Source organism: Poromitra crassiceps (genome assembly GCF_964638095.1).
Source record: "Poromitra crassiceps genome assembly, chromosome: 9".
NCBI lineage: Eukaryota > Metazoa > Chordata > Actinopteri > Beryciformes > Melamphaidae > Poromitra > Poromitra crassiceps.
Genome location: NC_139630.1, coordinates 21,322,634 through 21,348,438, shown reverse-complemented (window position 1 = coordinate 21,348,438; position 25,805 = coordinate 21,322,634). Strand labels below are relative to the sequence as shown.

Below are 25,805 nucleotides of genomic sequence, written 5' to 3'. Positions count from 1 at the left end.
CTTATTCTCCATCCTCAGCTCTGCTTCTGTGAACATTTCATATGAGGATGCAGCCTCAGAACTTCAGGGTAAGTAAACAAGTCTATCACTGAAAAAAAGTGCAATCTTATCAAGTGAAAACTTCTTAAAACAGGGTTAAATTGGGCCTCCCCACAGCTGTGCAACAGTCTCTGATGTTGGGGACAACTGTTGCCAAAAAACTGATCCTGAAAGAATGGAAGTCCCCCTCTTCACCTTCTTTCCAATTGTGGTTGACGGACATGATCTCTGTTATAAGGATGGAGAGGCTCAGATCCCTGAGAACCAACTCACTTGGAACGTTTCTAACTGTTTGGGAACCGTTTCTGTCCTACCTCGACGAGGTTGGGGGTGATGGGTGACTTACCCGGCTGGTTCCTATTGGATGCCTCGTGTGGGACCCTATGTACAACACCTCTTACAAACACATCAGCACCCTATATGGACGGTAGCATATTGTAATAACTGTTGATATTATATGTTTTTCTTAGTTTTTTTTTCCTTTCCTGTGTCTGAGCTTGTCTGTTTGTTTTGTTCATGTATATTGAAAAAATGTAAAATAAAATATATATAATAAAAAAACAGGGTTAAACAATAAGCAACATTATCTGCCAATGGAATAGGAAAATTCAACTAATGCAAGATAATTTCTACTCAATATTGGACTTACTGTATCAAATCTATATTATATATAATTGAAAATGTGGACTTTGTTTCAAGTTCTGTGTTCGGCCACAGCTATTCTGTTTTACGTGCAATCGGGCTGAAACCTTCAGAGTGTGTAAAGGGCACGGTGACGCGAGCTTAGCAGAAATGTAGCTAGCCTCCCCCCACCCCCTCCGACTCCTGGCTCGGCTTTCTTCGGTGGCGCAAGGCACTCTGGGTATTATGGTGACATGGTTAGGTTTAGTACCAGAGACCTTTAATATTAGAGACACCCCACTCCTGGCTCCGCCAATTTTAAGAAATTCAACTCTTCCGGTCTCCTAAATGGGCGTGGTTCTTGGCTTGTGATTGGCTGTCTGTCAATGGTATGAAACTTCATTGGCTGACCAGTCTCGAAAGGGGGCGTGGCAGTGGCGAAACCTCCGTGGCAGAGATACAGGAAGTGACTGCAAGTTGTGGTGTCTCTATCTATATTAAAGGTCTCTGTTAGTACCTCCCTTGCTTCCTCAGGTCTTAGGCAGTAGAAGACAGGAAGTCAGTGTTACATTAAAATATATTTTCCACAATATTGTTGATGAAGCATCATGACCGAACACATGCTATTAGGCAGAGAGAATTTAGATCAGTGTATGATAGAATAGTGGCATTAGAATGTGCCAGAGACCACCAAATTGAAGCTTTTACAGTCTAAAAATGTTTCTCTGCCCAATTTTTTTTTGCATATTATTTTTACTTTCTTTTTTTTCTTTTTTTTTGCACTTCTTTGCACTTCTTGTATTTCAATGTCTTTATCTTTCATATTTGTCTTCCTTGGCCCGGTCTGCCTTGAAGCAACAAATCAGTGAAAGCAGACTGGTTCAATAAGTAGGCTAAATATAAGATATGAACAGATAGTTCATGTCTTATCACTAGTGTGATGATCAGCCTTATTGTAATGTGTTGATGCAGGGTGTGCATCCTCATAACTTCAGGGCAAGTAAACAAGTCTAGTGGAATCTGACACCAAACCGGTCTGACAGACACCAGCGCTGAGGCAGAAAAACCACAGAGACTTGAAAAGATAATTGTCACAAATCTACTACTATAATTGGAGAGCCGTATGTATGCGTTTATGTCCAGAGGCTCTGATCACCTCCAAACTTTGCCAAAACAATTTTCACTTTTTCTGGCATGAAACTGGTGTGGGGGAAAAAATGCACCCATAGAGGGCACTACAGCAATGTTTCAGATTTTAAATGGCCTTAACTCACTCACCATTGCTCGATCACCTGCAAACTTGGGGAGTGAGGTTAAGGGAACCTGACGGATTGCAGTGCCGGGTTTCGTAAAATTCGGACAGCACCACCTACTGGCAACACAAAAAGCGGTCTATCTCAAGAACTCTTGATCCAATCGACTTCAAACTTGGGGAAGGGGGGGAGGGGAATAGCGTGATCCTCCCACGTGCTACGTCCTACTGGTGAAACTCCTCCTTGTCAGGTGTAAAGAAGCGGCTGGCACATGTATCGGAGGAAGCATGTCTTAGTCTACAACCTGTAATCCAAAAATGGCAATATTGTTATTGTCATTGTATTATTATTTATGAGAAACAGGTAACCCTACATGTCGATAGATTAGCTGAAAGCCTGCTGTAACAACACTAACATCTGAAATGAGTATTACAGAGCTGTTTTGGGGGGAAATGTCCTCCTGAGGAGTATGCCTTAAGACAGAAATGCAGGAAATTTGTTCAAAAGTAATCCAAAAGTAATGGAAAGCAATCAGTTACATTACTTTTTTATTCATTCATTCTTTCATTCATTCATTCATTCATTCATTCATTCATTCATTCATTCATTCATTCATTCATTAATTTCTTATTCATTCATATTGTGATAGCCTACTTGGATTATGTTACTGATTACAATTTTTAACATGTAATTTAGTAGTAATTGTAAAAGTAACCCTCCCAACCCTGTCAATAAGCTATAGCAGACAGTAACAGTCACATCAAAGATCTGCTGAGAGAGTCAGGAAAGTCAAATAGACTGGAGAGACTGTCATGAAACTGATGTTACAATACCTTTAGGTGGAGAGGAACCTCTGAGACACGACCACGGTCAGTTGAGGTTAAACTGAGTGAGAGCAAGAGAGGCAGGGAGAGAGAGGTAGTCTGAGAGAGGGAGGGGTAGAGAGACAGAGAGAGAGAGAGAGAGAGAGCGAGAGAGAGAGAGAGAGAGAGAGACAGAGAGATGGGTGGGAAGAGACAGGGGAGGGAGAGAGGGGGAGGTGCAGAGAGAGTGAGGGACAAAGAGAGAGAGAAGAAACAGGTGTGAAACTGCCTGAAGGGACTCACTTCTATTGCCAGGATCACATACGAGGAAATGGTCGGCTATCCTCGGCGGGAGACTCAGCCTTCATTCCATAGGCGCCGGAAGCGGGGGGGCAAGGGGACATTTTGCCCCCCCCCCCCGTTGCACAAGAAGTTATAAATCAGAAAGACTACATACACTGTCGCTAAGTGACGTCACTTTATCTACCGGCAAAGCTGAAGACCGGCGACATGCCACGAGCTTCCACAAGCTATGTCGTTTTTATACGAAACTAACCCCTACGTTTCAGTTTGACAACAAACTGTGACTTTCTTTACATGCAAAGTTATGTTTTAAATTGAGAAAATTAGCGTTGGCACCCCGTGGCACAATTCTAACGGGATCAAAGTAACCTTATTCTCCGTCCACCGCCATTCATATTTTTCGTAGCGCTGGTACAGGGAGAAAGCAAGAAGTGACGTTTCACTTTGGCTCTCTATGAGAGAGAGTGGGGGGAAAAAAGAAGGATCCGCAGGCAGCGCTCTGAGAGCGAGTGAGCAACCCAATCGCCCTGCCCCCACCCGCCCCGACTCGCTGCTCGGCTTTCTTCGGCAGCCTACTACTAATACTTCTTCTGGGGATCAAGTTATCCGACCGGGGTACGGTGGCGCAGTCGGTAGCGCTGTCGCCTCACAGTTAGAAGGTCCTGAGTTCGATTCTCGCCTGGGACACTGTGAGCGCTGTGGTTGTGTTCCCCCCATATCTTCAGTGCCTACTGCCCAGGTGGGTTATCTCGTCGTAAGGGTCTTTCTCTCTGTGCGGAGTTTGCATGTTCTCCCGGTACCCCCCAGGGGGTTCCTCCGTATATAACCCCCCCACTAAAAACATGCAGAAGATCAGATCGTCATCGTCATCCGACCAGTGACGACAACATCCGAAGTTGGTCCCCGGGCGCTGTACGAGAAAGCGACCACTGCTCCTGGGCTGCCCCTCGGAGGAAAGGACAAAGCCAGGATGGGTTAAATGCACAGGACACTTTTCACCGGCCACCGTCCGCATGAGTGTGTTGTGGCCGCATGCATGTATTGTGGTGTTCGTGTGACAATAAAAGACGGGGCCCGCGGGCCCCAAATTGGTCACCACTGGTATAGACAAAAGCCGCTCCCCAATGTCTGTGGTGGGTTGTTGTCTTTGGCTCCTCCTGGGTTCCCTGGTGGCACTGGCAGGTTGTGCCACTGCAGATGTGGACATCTGTTCCCTGGGGCTACGGGACCTAGAGGGCCTTTCGCTCTCCCAAGAACATGATGGAGCCGGAGATCCAGATGGGGTCCTCTGTGGTTGTTGCTGTAGAAGGCCAGGGGTACTCGGCCGTTCCTCAGATACTGATGACCGAGGGGTACCAGATCTGCTCCTGTCTTCTACATCCTCTGCCTGTGGAATGCTCAGGTTGCTTTTGGAACTATATAAAAACAAACAACAGCAAAAAAAACGAAAGAAAAATCAGTCCTTGTGTTTCATAGGAACAATTTGCATAAGAACGTCCTAATTTAAATTTATAAAGAAAAAGTACAATGTTGCTGTAGTCACCAATAATGTTATCACATTGTTAAAGACTTCAATAATTTAATGAAAATGACATACTGTATGTTTCAATAACTTCATACAGACCTTCGCTGCTGGAGGTGGGGCAAAAGGAAGGACATGATGTCAGTATATTTCCAGTCCTTTTGACTTCCACCTGCTGAACCACTGTGGTTCTGACAAAAGCATCCCTTAAATACTTCCATCTTGTCATAAATAAGAGACACACGATTCAATTCATTTCACATGTAACTTATCTTTGCTTGTTTCTTCCCTCACAGGTTAGGGTTAGATAAAGTCATGATGGAGAGGTTTCTACCCAGGCCAACACAAGACACCTGGAAGGAGGTTGCCTGGGAGCAATTGACGGAAGTCAGTACTTCAATTACAATAAGACATTTTCTATAGTGCTTTTGGCACTTGTGGATGCAGACGGGGTCATCCCTATGTTCCCCGGGTCCTATGTTCCCCGGGTCCTATGTTCCCCGTTTTTGTGGGACCGGGGAACATAGAAGCCGCAATGCCGACCTTAGGTTTAGGCGTGGGGGTGGGAGAGGTTAGGTTTTGGGTTAGGGTCTGGGGGAGGTTAAGTTTAGGCATGGGGGGAGGTTAGGTTTGGCGTGGGGGCTGGGAGAGGTTAGTGAAAAACGGGGAACATAGGACCCGGGGAACATAGGACCCGGGGAACATAGGTACGCTCCCATGCAGACTACAGGTTCCGAGCTATTCAAGTGGGGGACTTCGGATGAACCAGTGATGGAGGGGTGTATGCTGGATCGGATTTGGGGAGAGGAATGGAGACCAGGACACTTGATGTGCCACCCAATACCTCTCTGCCTGGTGCTGCTCACCTGGGTGATGTCCCATTTGTCATGGTGGGTGACGCAGCTTTCCCACTGAAACCATATTTGATGCGACCATTCCCTGGACAGAACCTCACACATCAAAAGAGGATTTTTAACTACAGACTTTCCAGAGCCCGGATGGTGGTTGAAAATGCCTTTGGCATTCTGGCCTCCAGGTGGAGGATTTTTCCTCCAGGAGAAAATACTGTACAGTATAATAATGTTAATTTAAACCCCACACTAGCTAAAATAGTGTCGCAGAAAATGACGTGTACACTCTGTGACCAATCAGAGAAAAGCATGGTGAAATGATCGATGTTTAATACCGTTGCCAAACTAATTAATTAAATGAAACTTGCTGACTTGATTTCATATTCTTTCAGACACACATACATTTGGCTGATTTAGGGGCGGCGCATCAATACTACCCAAATAACAATTAATTAAGCGGGCTGATGGGACATGTTACCCACCGCAAATTAGTGCATTCATATTTCATTAACACGAACCAAATGAGAACGTTAGCGTTCGTTAGATTGTGAACGTTTATCTGTAGTGAGAGTTTCATCATCATGCATTGTAATTCACCATTATCCTGCCTCGTTACTCGCTACTTAATTGCTGTTATTTTAATGTGTATGCAGTGTGTATGCAGTGCACTTGTGGAAAACGAAATGTCAAATAGTGTAATTTATCACGGAGAGCGCGTTGCGGACGCAAAACAACGATGCCAAGTTGCAATCCGTGCCAACTGCTATTCTACGGAGGACTTTACACCTAGTAAATGGTAGGTGTAAAATGTGTTATAACTTATCCCTACGTTGTAACTATTGTGCGTAAACTCGGACTTAGTGAGACTTTATGCTCAAACTACGTTACATTTCAATTTACGCACAGCTGGTGCAACTCACTGCTGTACTCTTGTTAACTACATTGTGCACCGCTTGGACTGTAAATTCCTATTAAATGCCTATTTAACTTGAGACGTACGGTTGAAGAAGCTCAGAGAGATAGGTTGGAGCTAACCCATTCAGCGATGTAAAAGCAACAATAAAATCTTAAACTGAATCCTAAAATGTACAGGCAGCCACTGGAGGGAGGCCAGTACAGTGGTGATGTGTTCACGCTTGCGTGTTCCTAAAAAGGCTTGACCTTAGATAAAAGCCTCAACTGGAAGAAGCTAGATTTAAGCACAGTTTGTCAAGTTTAAAATCACTGTTCATTTTCACACCCAGGTTGGTTACAGTGGGTCTTACAAATGGTTCCAGGGGGCCCAAGTCCATGTGAGGGGAACCACTGGGACCAATCAGCACTTCAGTTTTACTGTCATTAAAATTTAAAAAGTTTAAGCCCATCCATGCTTTAATGTCATTTAGACAGTTCAACAAAGGGTTTAGAGAGTTGGCAGGTAAATGTGCGTGTCGTCCGCAGAGCAGTGGAACGAGATGCCGCGGCTCCTGAGAATGGACCCTAGGGGAAGTAAATGGAGACCGAAGAGGATTGGCCCAAGAATTTAACCCTGGGGGAGCCCATGGGGGAGGGGTGCTGAGGAGGACTCAGAGAGACACCAAGGCTGACAGAAAAACATCTATCAGACAGATAGGACCTGAAGCACTCCAGGGCCGTGCCTTTGATGTCGACACAGTGCTCCAGGCGGGAGAGGAGGATGGTATGATCCTCCATTGTCTCGAAAGCAGCTGTGAGGTCTAAAAGCATAAGAATAGCAGAGTCCCCAGAGTCAGTGGCTAAAAAAAGATAAAAAATGTTTGTTTTTTTCATTTTAGTTATTCAGTGCACCTATTTATTAATGTATGCAAAAAAAGATCATAAAAATCAAATTTCTTTAGTTTTTCCACACTTTTTCACATCAAAAGTTTTTCAAGATTTCATTCATAACAGTAATCTACAGTTTGCTGACGTCACATAGTACTATCAAATTTCTACCATATTTCACCAATCACATCACGGCATGGCATGGCAGCTGTCAATCAATCTTTATTTCAGGAGAAATAAAAAATGGCGCCTAGTGTCTGTAACCTGGCAGAATTTCTAGCGCATAAACTCACTAATAACTTGGCCAATTAACATACAAAATAAAGCAAACGGTAATGTCCAAGAATGCAAAGAAATGTAACTGGCTCGTTAAAATCACATTCCAGGATAATAGTTAACGTATAGTTAAGGCCAAATTCAGACCCCGGCCCCTCGGAGATTCCAGGCTGACAGGCTGCACTCTCTGCTCCGCACCACACAAAGGCAGCTGGCTGCCCTGCGGCTCTCTCGCCTAACGCCACAACACGCTGAATCCCATTCGATTTGGGGGCAGAACACGCCAGGATTGGCCAAAGCCAAATCCAGTCCCCAGAATTGTCAAATCAAATCATTGACATGCTACTATGGCCCGCCTCTCAACCTGTTATCTCAGACAAGTTTTGTTTTTCAGTCTGAAACGTGACTCTGACCCACGCGCCACTTGGGCTCCATTGGGTTAATCCGTTGGGTTCAATCCAGATTGGATTTTTTGATGAAAGGTTGCACCACAGCATGCTTAAAACTAGTGGGAACAACACCTGAGGCAAGGTTGCTATTTATTATTATTTGGATGTCGCGTCCGATTGCATCACAAACCTCTTTAAAAAGGCGAGGGGGAAGAGTCTGAATGTTTCATATGAGTGATTCTTTAAATCAGACAGAGACACAGACTCAAACTGGTTCAAAACAGCAGAGCAGGTGACAGGGACAGAAGCTGTTCTTTAAATCACACAGAGACACAACAGACTCAAACTGGATCTTGTCCTTTAACATGTTAAAAGACACCTGCAACTTGTCCTTTTTCCACTTGTGTTCAGCTCTCCTGCATTCTTAATCATCTGGCACAATGACCGAAGAAAAAAAAGTTGTTATACCGTAGTTTTGAGCCCCTGTCATTCAGAGGCTGTTGCCTCTGGTCGTGTCACCTGTGGTGTCCCCCAGGGGTCAGTCCTGGGGCCCCTGCTGTTCCTGACTTACATGCTCCCCCTTGGCAACATACTACGCAGCCATGGCATCAGTTTCCATTCGTATGCTGATGACACCCAAATTTACCTCCAAACCTCCCCCGACGTACACCTGGCCCTCACCCGTGCTACCAGGTGCCTTGATGACATCCATCTCTGGATGGCCAGCAACTCCCTCCAGCTAAATGGCAGTAAGACCGAAGCCATTCTCGTCGGCACACCCCATCAAACCACACAGGCCGGTATCACCCACATCACCGTTGACAACCACTCCATCCCACTCTCCTCAAATGCCTTCATTATGAACTGCTATACCCTACAAAGTGAAGATCCTAACAGGGATTCAAACCAACATCCTGCTGTAGAGGACACGGATTGAGAGCAACTCCTCCTCGCAAAGTCTATCAGCGGAGCGGATCAGACTCACCAGACACCTGGATAACAGAAACAAACTGCCTCCTCCTCAGAGTTCAATGAGAGAAATCAGTGGTTATTTACTCTTCAATATGTTTTCTCTGTGCTTATGCATACTATTAAAACATCAGAAAAATATTGAAAGGACGAAAATATTCAGGTCACACTCATTGTAGACGTTTTTGTTTTCTTGTGTTCAGACATAGGTTTATAGATGTTATTTATTTACCTTGACAGTTTCGACGAGTCAAACTCTCGTCTTCTTCAGAAGCAGTCGCACTGACAGCTGGGTAAGACGTGTCAACCAGTTGCTTTTCAGCAACTGGCGGTGTGCCCAGCTGAGCTGCCAGGTCTGCCAGGCCGGCCACGCCCACTATGACGTGTCGTGGCCGGACTGACAGACCCAACAGCCCCGCCGGGCACATCGCGCAGCCCGCCGCCCGTTGTTTTCTGGAACACTGGCTTTTCTGGACATGAACATTCACCACAAGGACGACGGCAGCATTAAAATCACAGTTTACAGAAAACCCACACACACAGACCAATATCTTCTCTGGACTTCAGAGCACCCTACAGCACACAAACTTTCAGTAGTTCGCACATTATTCGAACGGGCCGCTATTATTACGGATGAGGAGGACAGACAGCAGGAGGAAAACCATATACAACAAGCCCTCATACGCTGCCAGTACCCCAAATGGGCCATCAATAAAGGAAAACAGCAGGTAAAATGCAAACAAAAAACACAAAAACAACAAAAGAAAAAACAAACAGAAAACCCTCAGGACAACAATATCGGTATGGTCACACTACCGTATATCCGCGGGATAACCGAACCCATACAACGGGCCATGAAAAAACAAAAAATAGGCACTGCAATAAAACCCCACACAAAACTACGGCAATTATTAGTACACCCAAAAGACAAAATCGAACAGGACAATAAATGTAACGTCATATACGAAATACCATGCATATCCTGCAATAAAACATACATTGGGGAGACGGGCAGGTCATTCATCACCAGAAAGAAAGAACATCAGAAGGAATGTGAAAAGGAAACAGCAACACGACTCACAAGAACACAGAAAGAAAAAGCACAACAGGAAAACCTCAAATCAGCCATATCAGACCACTGCAAAAGAAACAACCACGTTATGGACTGGGATCAGGCAAGAGTCATTGGAACAGAGGACAACAAATACAAGCGTTGGATCAAGGAGGCTATGGAAATCAGGAGACGTGCCGAGGGCACCATCAACAGGGACGAGGGGGCCTACATGCTCTCCCGCACCTGGGATACTCTACTCCAGAAAACAACGGGCGGCGGGCCGCACGATGTGCCCGGCGGGGCTGTTAGGTCTGTCGGTCCGGCCACGACACGTCATAGTGGGCGTGGCCGGCCTGGCAGACCTGGCAGCTCAGCTGGGCACACCGCCAGTTGCTGAAAAGCAACTGGTTGACACGTCATACCCAGCTGTCAGTGCGACTGCTTCTGAAGAAGACGAGAGTTTGACTCGTCGAAACTGTCAAGGTAAATAAATAACATCTATAAACCTATGTCTGAACACAAGAAAACAAAAACGTCTATGTAAAAATGAAGACATGATGAACATCATTGAACACACTCATTGTGTTTTGCCAAATATGGTATTTTGTTTTGGGAACATCTACTGGTTCAGTGTGGTCCGTAGACATTTCCATACCCCCTAACAGCCACAAGGGGTCAGATAGGAGCCAATCATGTCCACTGCTTCAAAAAAAAATACATTTATTCACACTTGTCCTGTTGAATGAGGCTTTATAATGACATTTTGTGCTTTCAGAAAAAATAAAACAAGTATGTTAGTATGAAACAAGTATGTCCAAGCTTTCAACACTGTATATATACGCATACTGTATAAGAATATCAGCCGATATAGCTGCATTTTTTTTTAATCCCAATATCTGTATCGCCCTCCAAAATCTAGGGATGCACGATATGGATTTTGTTCAGCTGATACCGATAATTACCTGCTTCTCACGGCCGATACGATAACCAAAAATTTCAAACTTCAAACATTTTCAAAAACTTCAAACATACTTTGGCTTTTATAGAGCATTTAGCCTCAGAATCTAAATTAAATGCTTTGACATAATCTGTCAAATCAGACATGTCAATACATAAAATACAGGTTATTAGTGGTAAAGTGCATCAGCCAATACAAAAATAAAGGCTTTTATAGAACCAAAAGCCTATGGTTGCTCAGTCTGCAGATAAATCACAATAACAAAATTGTGCATTCCTACTGTCAACTAACCTAAAGACAACTTAAATAATACGACAGTACTTTAAAGAGAGTGAAAGTCAACTCACTAATCTGTCTCCCTAATGATCTTGCTGAATTATGATAGGTAGCTGGGAAATCAAGTCCCTGAAACGGCGACGACTCGCCTCTTCTGGTGCACTCTGGTCGGGTGGGGCCTCTGTCGGCTGACTGCTTTCCATGTTGACGGAGGAGGTAAGCACCTGGCCACCTATCTGCTCGATCGACATCTGCACGGCATCGTCTCTCGGTCTCGCTCTCTTCCTCCTGCTCTTCTTCTCCCTCTTCTAATGGCGGCTCGTCTTCACCCTGCTTTTCACGGTGCCGCGTCTATGTGCCGACAGGCCGCAGTGCCGACAGGTCGCAATGCCGATAGCCCACAAGCAGAACCAGCTGAGCGAGGCGGCGTGCAGCGTGTCGGTGGAGCTAACCTCTCCCAGCCCCCACGCCAAACCTAACCTCCCCCCATGCCTAAACGTAACCTCCCCCAGACCCTAACCCAAAACCTAACCTCTCCCAGCCCCCATGCCAAACCTAACCTCCCCCCATGCCATGCCTAAACCTAACCTCCCCCAGACCCTAACCTCTCCCACCCCCACGCCTAAACCTAAGGTCGGCATTGCGGGTGGTCGGCATAGCGGGTGGTCGGCATAGCGGGTGGACCCCGCTTTTCACACACTGTTGAAGGTTCCTGAAACAAAAACAATCCATTAAATTATTTTCCCAGTAAAAACAGGCTGATTGGCAAGCTTTGCTACGCTGGGAAGTGTGTGCATATAGATCAATTTTTACCTCTGTAGTTGCGGCCTAGAGCAGGCCGACTGCTCTCTCTGCGCCTCTGTCTCTTCAGTGAGACTTTTCTTCACCCGAGATAAATGGGTCCAGAGCCTCCTGGCAAAACGGTTAATGTGACAGTGAGCGCCGAGTGATGAAGAGTGGTTGTCACCAGCCTCGGTGTTAAATTTGACACATCACTGTCATTTGATGCCCACATAAAATCGGTCTGCCAAACATCATTCTACCACCTGAGGAACATCTCCAAACTCAGGCCCTCACTCTCCAAATCTGATGCCGAAAGACTGGTCCACGCATTCATCACCTCACGCATTGACTACTGTAATTCACTGCTGGCAGGCCTCGCCGCCAAAAACATCCAGAGACTACAATATGTGCAAAACAGTGTCCTCACAAAAACCCAGAAAAGCCACCACATCACCCCAGTCCTCCACTCCCTCCATTGGTTGCCAGTAAACCAGCACATCATTTACAAAACCCTCCTGCTCGTCTACAAGGCCACCAACCACCTCGGGCCGACCTACCTCCCGGACCTCCTCTCCCCCCAAACCTCATCCCGGACTCTCAGATCTGGCAGCCAAAACCTGCTTGCAATCCCACCACGCACAAGGCTCTCAACCATGGGAAATCATGCCTTTTGTGCACTGGGGCCACACCTGTGGAATCTGCTCCCAGGATCCATCCGGGCCTCGGACTCCCTTGCTGCCTTCAAAAGCAGCCTTTTTCACGCTAAAAATCCTCTATTTAATCCTCTATTTAAGTGTTTTTATTTTTATTTTTATTGTGTGTGCTTGTACTTTCTCTTGTGAAGCACGTTGAGATATCAGTTTTGATTTGAAAGTGTGCTATACAAATAAAATTCATTATTATTATTATTTTGTCTGACAGCACGAGTGGTGTCATTCAGCCATGCTTCCAGTTTAGCTTTGGGACGCATGGTTTTGAATGGAGCAACAGTGTCAAGGATGTTACGGCAAGTGGAATAAAATAGAGAAGTTATGTCCTTGATGTCCTTGTTATGTTTAGGAGGTCGATATAACAGCGCACATTGGTAGTAATTGGTAGGCTACTTGTATGGTAGTGGAGATGTGAGGGTGCCGCGTCTATGTGCCGACTGGCCGCAATGCCGATAGCCCACAAGCAGAACCAGCTGAGCAAGGCGGCGTGCAGCGTGTCGGTGGACCGGCTGGAGCTAAGCTCTCCCAGCCCCCACGCCTAAACCTAACCTCCCCCAGACCCTAACCCTTTTAACCTAACCTCTCCCACCCCCCACGCCTAAACCTAACCTCCCCCCCAGACCCTAACCCAAAACCTAACATCTCCAACCCCCCATGCCTAAACCTAAGGTCGGCATTGCGGGTGGTCGGCATAGCGGGTGGACACGGTTTTGAGGCCATTTGAGCGGAGCCTGCGACTCCCTCCTGAGTCCCCCCTGAGGGTGCTCCTTCAAGACTCCGAATGAAGAATGAAGCAGTGGCGCCGGAACGAGTTTGCAATTAGGGGGGCAAAAGCAGGATGGGAGTCTTGCAGGCGCCCTTAAACATTTTTTATGTTTTTTTTTTACGTTTGGATGATTTTTAGCCATATTTAGAGGAATATCTCATTTGAACAAATCTCAAGTCTCAAGTCTTTGAGAACGTGTAAGGTCAAGTCTCAAGTCACTGTGTGTGCGACTTAAGTCTAAGGGCCCTTTCACACCTAAAAGTCCGGACCAAGGTCCGAACCAAACTCATGTTGTTGTTACATTGTATACATTTGGTCCAGTAAGGTTCGCTTTCACACTGCAATGATCCCAGCGGACCAGCGGACTTTAACATGACAGACCTACGTCCTGTCGTCATCACCTGCGTGGGCTGCGTCTCACTCTCCACTGATTGGCTTGTGGATGAGCGTGCGTCTGACGTCAGCGTCCCGGAACTGCTCCAAGGAATTTGCTCCTTACACACCACAATGAATGAACAGATCCACTTGGTTGTCATTATAATAGCATTATTATGGCATTGCTACCAGCAACACCAACTTCACTCGCAATACTCGAGATTAGTTTGTGTAGATGATTTGATAATCGCATGTCACAATGTTTGTCTACTGTGAGCCACCGTAGTGTTTACAAGCTAAGCCTATTAGCGTGCCTCTAGCCCCAGCTGGTGTCCGAGTACCGGTAGCGTATAGCCAGTTCATGATTACATGCCAATGTATCTGGTCCGCAACTCACGTTATTAAAACTAGCAATCTGTTCACAAGTGTGTGATCCTTGACTCACACACCACACGTGAAAGTAGATTTTACAGTTCGAATTCGCCAAATGAACACAAATTGTTGTGCGCAAATTGTACCAACGCAGACAGGCAAGGAGGTGAAGACTGCAAGCCATCCTGCGAGCCTTTCTGGCAACGTGACGAGTGACGAGTCAGCTGTAGCTTCCTGTAATTGGTCCGATAGTGCAAACCTTCCAATAAAATGCTTTCACACTGCACAGGAAGCGAACCTTGGTCCAGCTTGGTCCGGACCGAGACCACCTCTTTTGGTCGGATCAAAGACTCTGTCTTTGGTCCGCACCATGGTCCGTGGGAGGTTTCACACCTGTCATTTTGGTTCGGATCAAACTGGAAAGTCTGAAAGTCCGGACCAAACGAGGTAGGTGTGAAAGCGCCCTAAGTCTAAAGTCCAAGTCCCTGGTTTGGCATTCAGTCCTTACTCCTTAGGCCTTTGCACATTTATGATGGAAATAATGATATTATTTAACATGTGTTTAAATCTGTCTGGGATGTGAGTTGCATTCCGATTTTAGACAGTATCAGTTTCTGTGTAACCATATGGCATTAGCTCATGTCTAGTGTAAAGGTCTTTTAGACCAGTGGTTCTCAACTGGTGGGTCGGGACCTAAAAGTGGGTCATGGGGCTGTTTTGAGTGGGTCACGGATGTGTGTATGAAAGAAAAAGTTCTACTCGTTGAGGATGCCGGCTTCCACGGCCAACACAGCTGTCTTTCAGAGGCAGTAGCAGGCACATTTTTAAAGCCAGATATAGTATCCTCTGAAACTAGAAGGCCTAAAGCTTAATTTATACTTATTAGAAAGTGTCGCTCAGCACATGGTCGCAGACGAAAAAGAAAGTGTCGCTCATGGTGTTGCATTTAATACTTCAGTGAACGTTCACCTCGTTCAACGGTCACGTGACACCCGAACGCTATAGTGCTGCAGACAGACAGCCACGGCAAGAGAGGGAATGGAATGCACAGTGAAACCACCTCGGAGGCAAGATGTAACGTACTTGACTGCAGCCGCATATAAACGACACACAACTCACCTCCTCTCGCTCTGGGAAATGCACAATGTTCTTTGTGATTTTCACGAAGTCATACATCAAAGACAGGCTGATAAAAATAGCGGAGACACATTCAATAATTTCAATGAGTGAAAACCAAAACAAGGAAATTAAGCGCGTGCCGTCTATATAGCCAATCAGACTTGCGCGACACATCGTGACGTAGTCAGCGACACTAGACATGGTAGCAGACACTGCTCGCCGACACTTGAAAGTGTCGACTCAAGTCCTCATTTCTGTCGGCGACCGTTTCAAAAGTGTCGGCAGACAAAGCATAAATTGGGCTTAAGGCATCCATTGGTACCAAACATTCATGCTAGCTGCGAGCATCACCAGTTCAAACTTGTTTAAAAAGCTTATTGGCCTAAAAGAATTTCAGAAATTTGGGTAGCAACTTAACACATTCAGTGCCAAGGACGTCTGTGCACGTCCTAAAAAAAAGTAACGTTCAGTGCCAAGGACGTCTGTGGACGTCCTAAAATCATAATTCATATTATTCCATAATTCTGCTGTTTAAGGTCGTACCCAGCCAGTGAGCATGAATCCCTTCAAGGGATCACACGGCGCCACCTTAAACATCGTCACAGGAGCTGCTCCACCCACCTCAGATCCTTTACTTTGTACAGGAGACAGCGGAGAAAGCCGTGGAAACCGATGCATGCTTTCTGCCAGAGCCGTATATATTGCTCCGTCTACAGCGAGAGTGGGCTCGGCTGCATCCGCGCTCACAACTGAGCTCTTATGCTTCTATCTATCTCCACACGATTTCCTAGAAAGCCAGCATCCGAAGCCGAACGGGCCAAGCCTTTTCGTTCAGTCGCGTTTGCCAGCGCGCATCATTTCCTTGATGCCCATCAAGGAAATGATGCGCGCAGCAAAGCTGGGATCTGTCCGGGGCAAAAACGGTGTCGAGAAAGCAAACTCTGTGCGTGTGGGAGGAGCCCGCAGCTCAGAGGTGGAGAGGGGGGCGGGGTGGAGGGGGGGGGGGAGAGGGGTGTGTGGCTGCACAGAAACCACACCACACGCCACCACATCAGAAAACACCAGCCAGAGTCAGTGAATGTGCTCGAAATTAGAGTGAAAAAGGTATTCATAAAAGGGGCTATATCTTGGAAAGAAAAAAAAAACGACAGAAAACCCTTGAAAGTGCACTTTTTTGAGAGGCTGTAATTTCATAATGGAACTGTCTAGAAACAAAATTTCTTCTTTGGAAGAAGCAGGAGTGTTCAATCTTTCATTAAAGTCCAGCCCCGTTAATATAGCCATAATAGAAAAAATTCTATAGCTGTTTTCAACTGAATGGAAGTGAATCTGGCACAGGCTCCAGACAATTTTACTGAAGCGCTGTGGCACTGAATGTGTTAATGACTAAGGAAAAATGTGGGTCGTGAGGTTAGACCAGTTGAGAACCACTGTTTTAGAGATACTATGGGCCCTATCTTCCCCCTGGCCTTAAAATAGCATTTAACGCCAGGCGCAGCGCTATTAGTGGGCGTGGTCAGGCACAGTCCATATTTTCCCCTCGGCGCTAAACCCATCTGTTAACCACTTAACCACGCCTTTTAAGCGTAGAATTATTCACAACTGTGCTCATTGGAGAACTGCAGTAAACAAGCTCCAATTCCACGGAGCGATCCAGTCCGGTCAGAAAAGCCCGACCAAAGCGCTCTGAGCTCCCCCCCCTCCCTCTTTCATCCCCGTCTGTCTCCATATATATTATTCCATATTATGCTCCTCAACAGGGGTGAAAGTGGTTGGAATTTCTTACAGGAACTATAGGCCTACTACCCCAACCTTCATCGTTTCATATTGTTCTCCTCCCGCCCCCAGCTTCATGCATCCCTGAACACACACATCCATTTTTTTAATGCCTGTATGGTGTAGAAATTAGAAACACTTGACAATATGTATAGTGAATTATTTAAACATTACAACAACAGACTCTCCTATGTGGACTATCATGTGTGATTTCAACTCTCCTTTTTGACCAAAACATTTACGTCACACTGAACAATTAAATTGTTTCTCTCCTGTGTGAACTATCATGTGTCTCTTCAAGTCTCCTTTATGGCAAAACATTTACCACACACTGAACAATTAAATTGTTTCTTTCCTGTGTGAACTATTGTGTCTCTTCAAGTCTCCTTTGCCAACCGCTATTAAACAACAGAAGAAGACATTTCACGATAACAGCACTGACACTTCACTCACTGTATTATCACTCCGCTTCACAGCTGCTCTATCATTGGCTATTACATCCAGCCTGTTAGCTGCTAGACTCAGCTCTCAGTCTTAATCCATTTCACTGCCTTTGGTGGTTAGGTGGCGCTGTTGGCGCCGCTCACCAAACGTCTGGAAACCGAGACTAGTTAGCTGCTGATTTACTCCACAAAGTAAAACCGTTTTCAAAATATGCGTTATTTTGATAAACAGACCTCACAACGGGGCTCTATAGAGTTACGTGTGTCTAGTACCATTATTAATCCATCATAAAGATAACGCTGTTTCTGGTAGTTTGCTAAAATACTAGTGCTAATCTGTTAGCGAGCTATCGGGCAAGCTTCTTCTTCTTCTGCTGCTTCTAATAGCTCTGCAGCAGACTGTGTATCACTCCATTTCACTGCGCCTCCTCCTGCTAGCTGCTGTTAGGCTACTCGCCCCACAATTGCCACAAAGTAAACCCATGCCTTGCGGCACATCGCTGCCTGCCTGCCTCTCAGTGGTTGGAAATATTACCGTTTCTGCTTGCTTGCTTGCTTGCTTGGGAACTACTACACTCGTGCAATCCTGGTGGAACTGTTTTTGTTGGCGGAGCGGAGGCAAGCCGCAAGCGAGACTAGACTTGACACAGTCCAGTGCAGGCAGCAGCAGCGGCATTCAGGAGCTGCGTGCTGGAAGCGCAAATCAGCCTACACACACAGCACGGATTAAAAACCACTGACAGCCAGGTCTAAAACACGGAACAATTTAGAAGCAATTTATGAGAGAGACTGTTGTTTATTAGTAATGACATAACGTCAGCCATGCATTTCCTTGTTGGAAATTATGGATCGACTGCACTCTGCAACAATCGGATTTTGATTGACAGGCAGCTGCATGTCTTCCCCCAACGGCGTTCAGGCACCGAAAGTCTTACCGGAACTGCGCACCGGACGGTTCCGGCCCACTTTCACCAGTGCTCCTCAAACAAATCTCACTGCAGTTTAAATACAGCAAGCATGTAAATACGCTACACTATAGCAAGATCAAAGTGAAAAGAATGTTCTAAATGCATCGGCTAGAAAAATATAGCCTATCCCTGGATGTCATGATGAGATTAGATTGGTGAAAGTTTGGGCAGAATGATATCGTTTTCTCTCGCTACCTTTTCTTCTCCCCCACTGCACAGGTAGGATGATGCAACAGCCTCTGAATGACAGGGGCTCACAACTACGGTATAACAACTTTTTGTTCTTCGGTTATTGTGCCTGCCTAGTGCCTATACATTTTGGTCTTTCATGCAAAATAGTGATGGTTCTGTCTGTCATTCTGTGGTGTAGCTTGCAGTGCGCTATAGGGACAGAAATTGACAGGCAAGAGAGAGGGAGAGAGGGAGTGAGAGAGAGAGGGGGCAGAGAGAGTGAGTGCATCCCCGGGGCCGGCGCACTGAATCTGCATCTCTCCTGCATCTCCGCTGCGTAATTACGCACGCAGTACCCACCAATTTAGTCCGTCATTTTCCCCTTGGCGCACATGAAGAAACATGCCTCCGTCACTGTCTGCTTGATGGCAAGATTGACTTCAGCTGTATGCTACTCGTGACAAAACCAGACAAATTTTCAACAGTTAACTTTTGCAGTATAGGCCTAGGTTACTGGCTATATCCCCGGCGCACTGAATAAGGCCTGGTTTTGAAACGCGCTAAGCACTAAATTAACGCCAGAGGGGAAGATAGCGTTAGGCTGGTATTTAATGCCGAAACGCCCATTCTGGCCTATTCTGGCACTGCGCATTTCGGGCCCTAAAAACATGATGCTATCTCCCCCAGTCAGGCGCAAAGCGTGTTTTTTTGCATTTAACGCCAGTTTAGCGCCTAAGGCCAGGGGGAAGAGAGGCCCCATTGTGTCATAAATGTGTGGTATGTGTGTTGAGGCTCTACTTTGCAATACGTTCATGTCGGCCACAGAAATCTGTGGTATTTATTGCCATAGTAGGGCACTTAGCGTCTGGGTCACCCTGGGGCATCACACTGTGTTCATCCGGGCCTGTTTAGCCTCCCAGCAAGCACGGACGGACCCGGACGAATGGAGAGAGCCCAATCGGGGCCAGCTCAAGTCATATCATGACGAGTCAGATCTGGCCCAGATTATCACTGTATCACCATCCAACTAATTTCACTCACCACTGAAATATCCATGAGGATAACTAAATGGTTGCAATCAATCACGTATTTCTCAGCCTGGGCTATTTTTTATCCAAAATCCGAGTGATCAGCACTTGGATGTGGACACTGGACAATCTGCGCTGATGAACAAACTGTTTATTCGTGGAGGTGGGACTACAGGAGATGAATTGCGGGGGAATCCTGCAATTGTCTCACTTGCATATTGTGTTGCCAGATTGTTTTGAAAGAGAGAAAATACACTGCGAGGCGTAAACTATACATTTGAGTTGGAAGTTGAATGCTGTAGCATTGTGCGTTAATGTGTTAATGAAACCATTGTGAAGTGTCTAGTGAATGACAGTAAAAAGGGTTAAACATAATATAAGGCCTGGGTGGAATGAATATGTGCGTGAATTACATGCGGAAGCTAAAGTAGCCTTCAATAACTGGGCGACATCAGGAAAGGCTAGGCATGGCCCAGAGTGCGAAAGGAAGAAACTAGCAAATGCTAGGTTTAAGTATGCCCGTACAATTTATAAAAAGAAATGAGGATGCAATGAGGTCTAATTCAATGGCCAAAAAGCTTCAGCAGAATAACTCGTATGAATTCTGGAAATAAGTTAAAGTTATTAATAACAGCAAGATGCCTTTACCATCTAGCATCTCTGGTATATCTGGATCTGAGAATGTTGCTGAGTTATGGAGGAAACATTACTGTGATATTTTTAATTGTGTTAGTGGTGATGCATTTTTTGTTGAAGATGTTCCTCACCATGATGGTGTGGTTATTAGACCAGATGAGGTAGGTTATGCTGTAGAGAAATGATCACTGAACAAAGCATGTGGCCCTGATCAAATAGCAGCAGAGCATCTAAAATATGCTAGCAGCAGAGTCTTGGTGTTGATTGCTTTATGTTTTACTGGATTTTTAATGCATGGAGTATTGCCAGACTCTATGCTTGCTGTAGTCTTGGTACCTGTTGTCAAAGACAAAACTGGTAAGATATCTAGCATAGACAACTATAGACCATATTGCTTTGGCAAGTGTACTTTCCAAAGTGCTGGAACAAAGTCGTTTGGATAAACTCCAACAATATATAATTTCCACTGACAACCAGTTTGGTTTTAAAAGTAAGCACGGCACTGATTTGTGTATTTATGCATTGAAAGAGATGGTTAGTATGTATAGAAGGAAAAATAGTAAAAAAAAAAACATGTTTCTTGGATGCATCCAAAGCGTTTGACAGAGTCAATCATGGGAAGCTATTTGTCAAACTTCAAGAGCGAGGGGTCCCACCTTATATCATTAGAATATTACAGTACTGGTATACACACCAAACAATGCATGTTCGATGGGGTACAAGTACTTCTGCACCTTTTCTAGTGACCAATGGGGTGAAGCAAGGACGAATTCTATCACCTGTACTTTTTATTCTGTATATGGATGATCTGTCTCGACAGTTAAACCAGTGTAGAACTGGATGTATGGTGGGAGAGAGGATAATTAATCACCTGGTATAATGCGGACGATCTGGTTATTATGTCTCCCTCTAGTGTTGGTTTGCAGCAATGGCTTAGAATCTGTTCCTGCTACGGTGTGCAGTATGATATCATGTTTAATTCGAAAAAGAGTGTTACTTTAATTGTGAAAACCAAGGAGGATAAGAAGTCAAACTTTCCTTCTTTTGTGCTAGCAGGCCAAGTGCTTTGTGTTATGAACAAATTCAGATATCTTGGTCACATAATCAGAGATGATTTATGTGATGATGATGACATTCAGTGTCAGTGCTGTAAACTCTATGCACAAGCCAACATGCTGTAAACTCTATGCACAAGACAACATGCTTGCACGAAAATTTAATAAGTGTACTGATGATGTCAAGATTGCTCTGTTTAGGTCATATTGTACTTCATTGTATACAGCACAACTGTGGTGCGGGTACAGTGTTGCAAAAATGAAAAAACTCCAGGTGGCATATAATGATGCATTTAGGATTTTACTCAGGCATCCAAGATGGACAAGTGCTAGCCATATGTTTGTAAGCAGTAATGTGCCCACTTTCCATGCTGTTCTGAGAAAGGTTATTTACAGTTTTATGCGTCGACTTAGCCAGTCAAAGAATGGAGTTATTATGGCCCTAGCCGTGCCTGCACAAAGTGACACAAAATTTATGTCACACTTCTGGAAGCACTGGAATAGCTGCCTGTATGTGTTTTAAACCTATTTGTTGTGTTGTTTTGTTTTTTTCTTATTGTACTGTCTGTGTTTTTGTACATATTTTATATGGACCTGAGTCTGGAATAAAGTTTATACATAAGATAATAAAATATAAGTTCAGTGATTCTGCCTGTGTTGCTGTCTGTTGTGTAATGAACTGAAGGGAGAGCAGAGCCCTGTACTACGAAGCTAGTTTAATGCCTTATCCGAGTAAGTTTGAGTTTAAACCTGGTTTAGCCGTACTACAAAGCAAGTTAACTTCTAATCACCATGGCAACTGACGCTGCAAAGCTAACCTGGTCGCGACCAGGTTAGCTTCAGAGGATAAGATCAAAATCCATGACAGACCCATATAATCGGCTCTCTGGAGTCACTCACGTTCATATAAGATCGCCATATGAAAAATAGATTGCAGTCAACTGAGAATATAACAAGAAAAACATTTGTGGCTCTGTAGGCTACATAATTAAATTAAGCCTACTTACCACTTTATGTCTTAACAGCTCAACTATGCGTGGAGAAATATGATCACTATTAATCACCGCAGCGCATATCATAGGCTAAACGGAGCCTCAAATGGAGTGAGGGTGATATTCTCCTACATGCCAGAAAAGCCTATACATATAATATAGATGGGATAAATATGGGATAGCCCCAATACTAAATATGCAGGCTTCTTGCATGTTTCAGCTGGAACTGTGTCCTGTAGGCTGTATGCCAATATATGAGCAAAAATAGGCTAGTTTTTATCAATGAAAAGTATGCCCGCATCGTCTCAATTCAGTCCAGCAGTTTTCTCTTTTATATTAGGATATCATTATTATAGCCTATAGCTATATGAATTATTCGATCAGTGCAACCACACACACATAATGAGTGATAGAGATCATTATTCATTGAGCATGCTTTCTAAATCTATGGTCTAAATAGGCTTACAGATTGTGGAAATTTATAGACTGAGATTACACATTTAATGTACATTTACACTCGCACAAAGCTGTAGGAGACAGAAATCGCTGATCAAAGTAAATCAAATGACTGATGTGAATACAAGCGGCAGCTTCAGACAGTCCTTCCCCCAACTATATCCAACGCGGATTTTCATTCTGCCATAGGTTACATTAAATATCCGCTAAAATCTCTGATCCCACTGTGGCTGCGCTTTTTCGTTCTATGAGGAAATGGGTGTGGAAATGGGTGTGGGCGTGGATCAACTCAGCTGTTCATAATGTGATTGGCTAGCGCACCTCTTTCGCGTGGACGCGTGCCTGTGCACGAGCGAAAAACGTGCGCGTGCACAGGCAGATCCCAGGTCCACTTACCTAGTAAAAAACCAGCGTCGTAGTATCAGTTAACTAGATAGCTTTGATCCTGTTCAGTCAAACCAGATCAAAGGGACTTATCGCGGATCTGTTAAACTAGTTTCGTAGTACAGGGCTCAGGTGGTGACATGAAAGTGAGTAAGAAAAGGAGAAAATATTGAATCACAACACAACAGTATAATACTTATTTTAATTTAAAATGAGATATTCCTCTAAATATGGCTACAAAACATCCAATTGTCCATCAAACGTTGGATGATTGCATTCTCCCACAGTGATAAGGAAAAAGCAACACATATTGGCCATTTTTACACTTTATTCATTGAAAAAGGGGAAAAGCAAGCACACTCACAGAAAAAACAGTTGGTGGGTGCACGGCTCAAAAAAGTCTATGAAGGAGAAGAAATGCCAGCACTCTCAAAATGTCCTTTTGTTAATTTAATTGAAGCAGATAGCAGGTACAAACGTTTCGACAATAGTCTTCCTCAGTGTACAAAGAACCAGGAAATGATAGACCCTTATATATCTGTGTTCTGTGAGCGAATATAAGAGCTAGCGAATATAAGAAGTTCCGGTGAGATTTTTCAAACAATTTCAAAGTAAAAGAACGATTCTGCACAATTATAGAGCAGACAGGGGCGATTGAAAAATCATTATTTTCCACATTAAACTAATAAACTAAGCATTTAAATGAAGCTATATAATACAAATGATGTTTATGTATGACAATAACTGTTTCAATAACATTGAGAACGTTCTTCTCATTATCTTAATAGATAAAAGCTGTTCACTGGAGTGCATAGCCTTTACAAATTGGACACTGGACAGGTTTGTGTTCAAAGTGGGAGCTTGCCAAACATATGCACGCGCTCTGATAGACCTCCTCTGTGACATCACACTGTCAGCTAACCTGGGGAGGGGTAAAAACAACCATGCCAGGCCATCAAACCCACCCAGAGCCCAGAGGTCATATTGTCATTTCTGGAGTAATATTGAACACTGTACACCCCTAGTGGCAGCACAAACGATGTATGCACGCGCTCTAATAGACCTCCTCTGTGACATCACACTGTCAGCTAACCTGGGGAGGGGTAAAAACAACCATGCCAGGCCATCAAACCCACCCAGAGCCCAGAGGTCATATTGTCATTTCTGGAGTAATATTGAACACTGTACACCCCTAGTGGCAGCACAAACGATGTATGCACGCGCTCTAATAGACCTCCTCTGTGACATCACACTGTCAGCTAACCTGGGGAGGGGTAAAAACAACCATGCCAGGCCGTCAAACCCACCCAGAGCCCAGAGGTCACTCATATTGTCATTTCTGGAGTAATATTGAACACTGTACACCCCTAGTGGCAGCACAAACGATGTATGCACGCGCTCTAATAGACCTCCTCTGTGACATCACACTGTCAGCTAACCTGGGGAGGGGTAAAAACAACCATGCCAGGCCATCAAACCCACCCAGAGCCCAGAGGTCATATTGTCATTTCTGGAGTAATATTGAACACTGTACACCCCTAGTGGCAGCACAAACGATGTATGCACGCGCTCTAATAGACCTCCTCTGTGACATCACACTGTCAGCTAACCTGGGGAGGGGTAAAAACAACCATGCCAGGCCGTCAAACCCACCCAGAGCCCAGAGGTCACTCATATTGTCATTTCTGGAGTAATATTGAACACTGTACACCCCTAGTGGCAGCACAAACGATGTATGCACGCGCTCTAATAGACCTCCTCTGTGACATCACACTGTCAGCTAACCTGGGGAGGGGTAAAAACAACCATGCCAGGCCGTCAAACCCACCCAGAGCCCAGAGGTCACTCATATTGTCATTTCTGGAGTAATATTGAACACTGTACACCCCTAGTGGCAGCACAAACGATGTATGCACGCGCTCTAATAGACCTCCTCTGTGACATCACACTGTCAGCTAACCTGGGGAGGGGTAAAAACAACCATGCCAGGCCATCAAACCCACCCAGAGCCCAGAGGTCATATTGTCATTTCTGGAGTAATATTGAACACTGTACACCCCTAGTGGCAGCACAAACGATGTATGCACGCGCTCTAATAGACCTCCTCTGTGACATCACACTGTCAGCTAACCTGGGGAGGGGTAAAAACAACCATGCCAGGCCATCAAACCCACCCAGAGCCCAGAGGTCATATTGTCATTTCTGGAGTAATATTGAACACTGTACACCCCTAGTGGCAGCACAAACGATGTATGCACGCGCTCTAATAGACCTCCTCTGTGACATCACACTGTCAGCTAACCTGGGGAGGGGTAAAAACAACCATGCCAGGCCGTCAAACCCACCCAGAGGTCACTCATATTGTCATTTCTGGAGTAATATTGAACACTGTACACCCCTAGTGGCAGCACAAACGATGTATGCACGCGCTCTAATAGACCTCCTCTGTGACATCACACTGTCAGCTAACCTGGGGAGGGGTAAAAACAACCATGCCAGGCCATCAAACCCACCCAGAGCCCAGAGGTCATATTGTCATTTCTGGAGTAATATTGAACACTGTACACCCCTAGTGGCAGCACAAACGATGTATGCACGCGCTCTAATAGACCTCCTCTGTGACATCACACTGTCAGCTAACCTGGGGAGGGGTAAAAACAACCATGCCAGGCCGT

At 45.1% G+C, this 25,805-nt stretch overlaps 1 protein-coding gene across 1 annotated transcript in view; it reads right to left on the bottom strand.

Moving 5' to 3' along the window:
- Window positions 1–25,805, bottom strand: part of LOC310782209 (uncharacterized protein) — a gene marked incomplete at both ends in the record, with an annotated part of 117,053 nt that overhangs the window by 79,796 nt on the left and 11,452 nt on the right. The window lies entirely within an intron of this gene.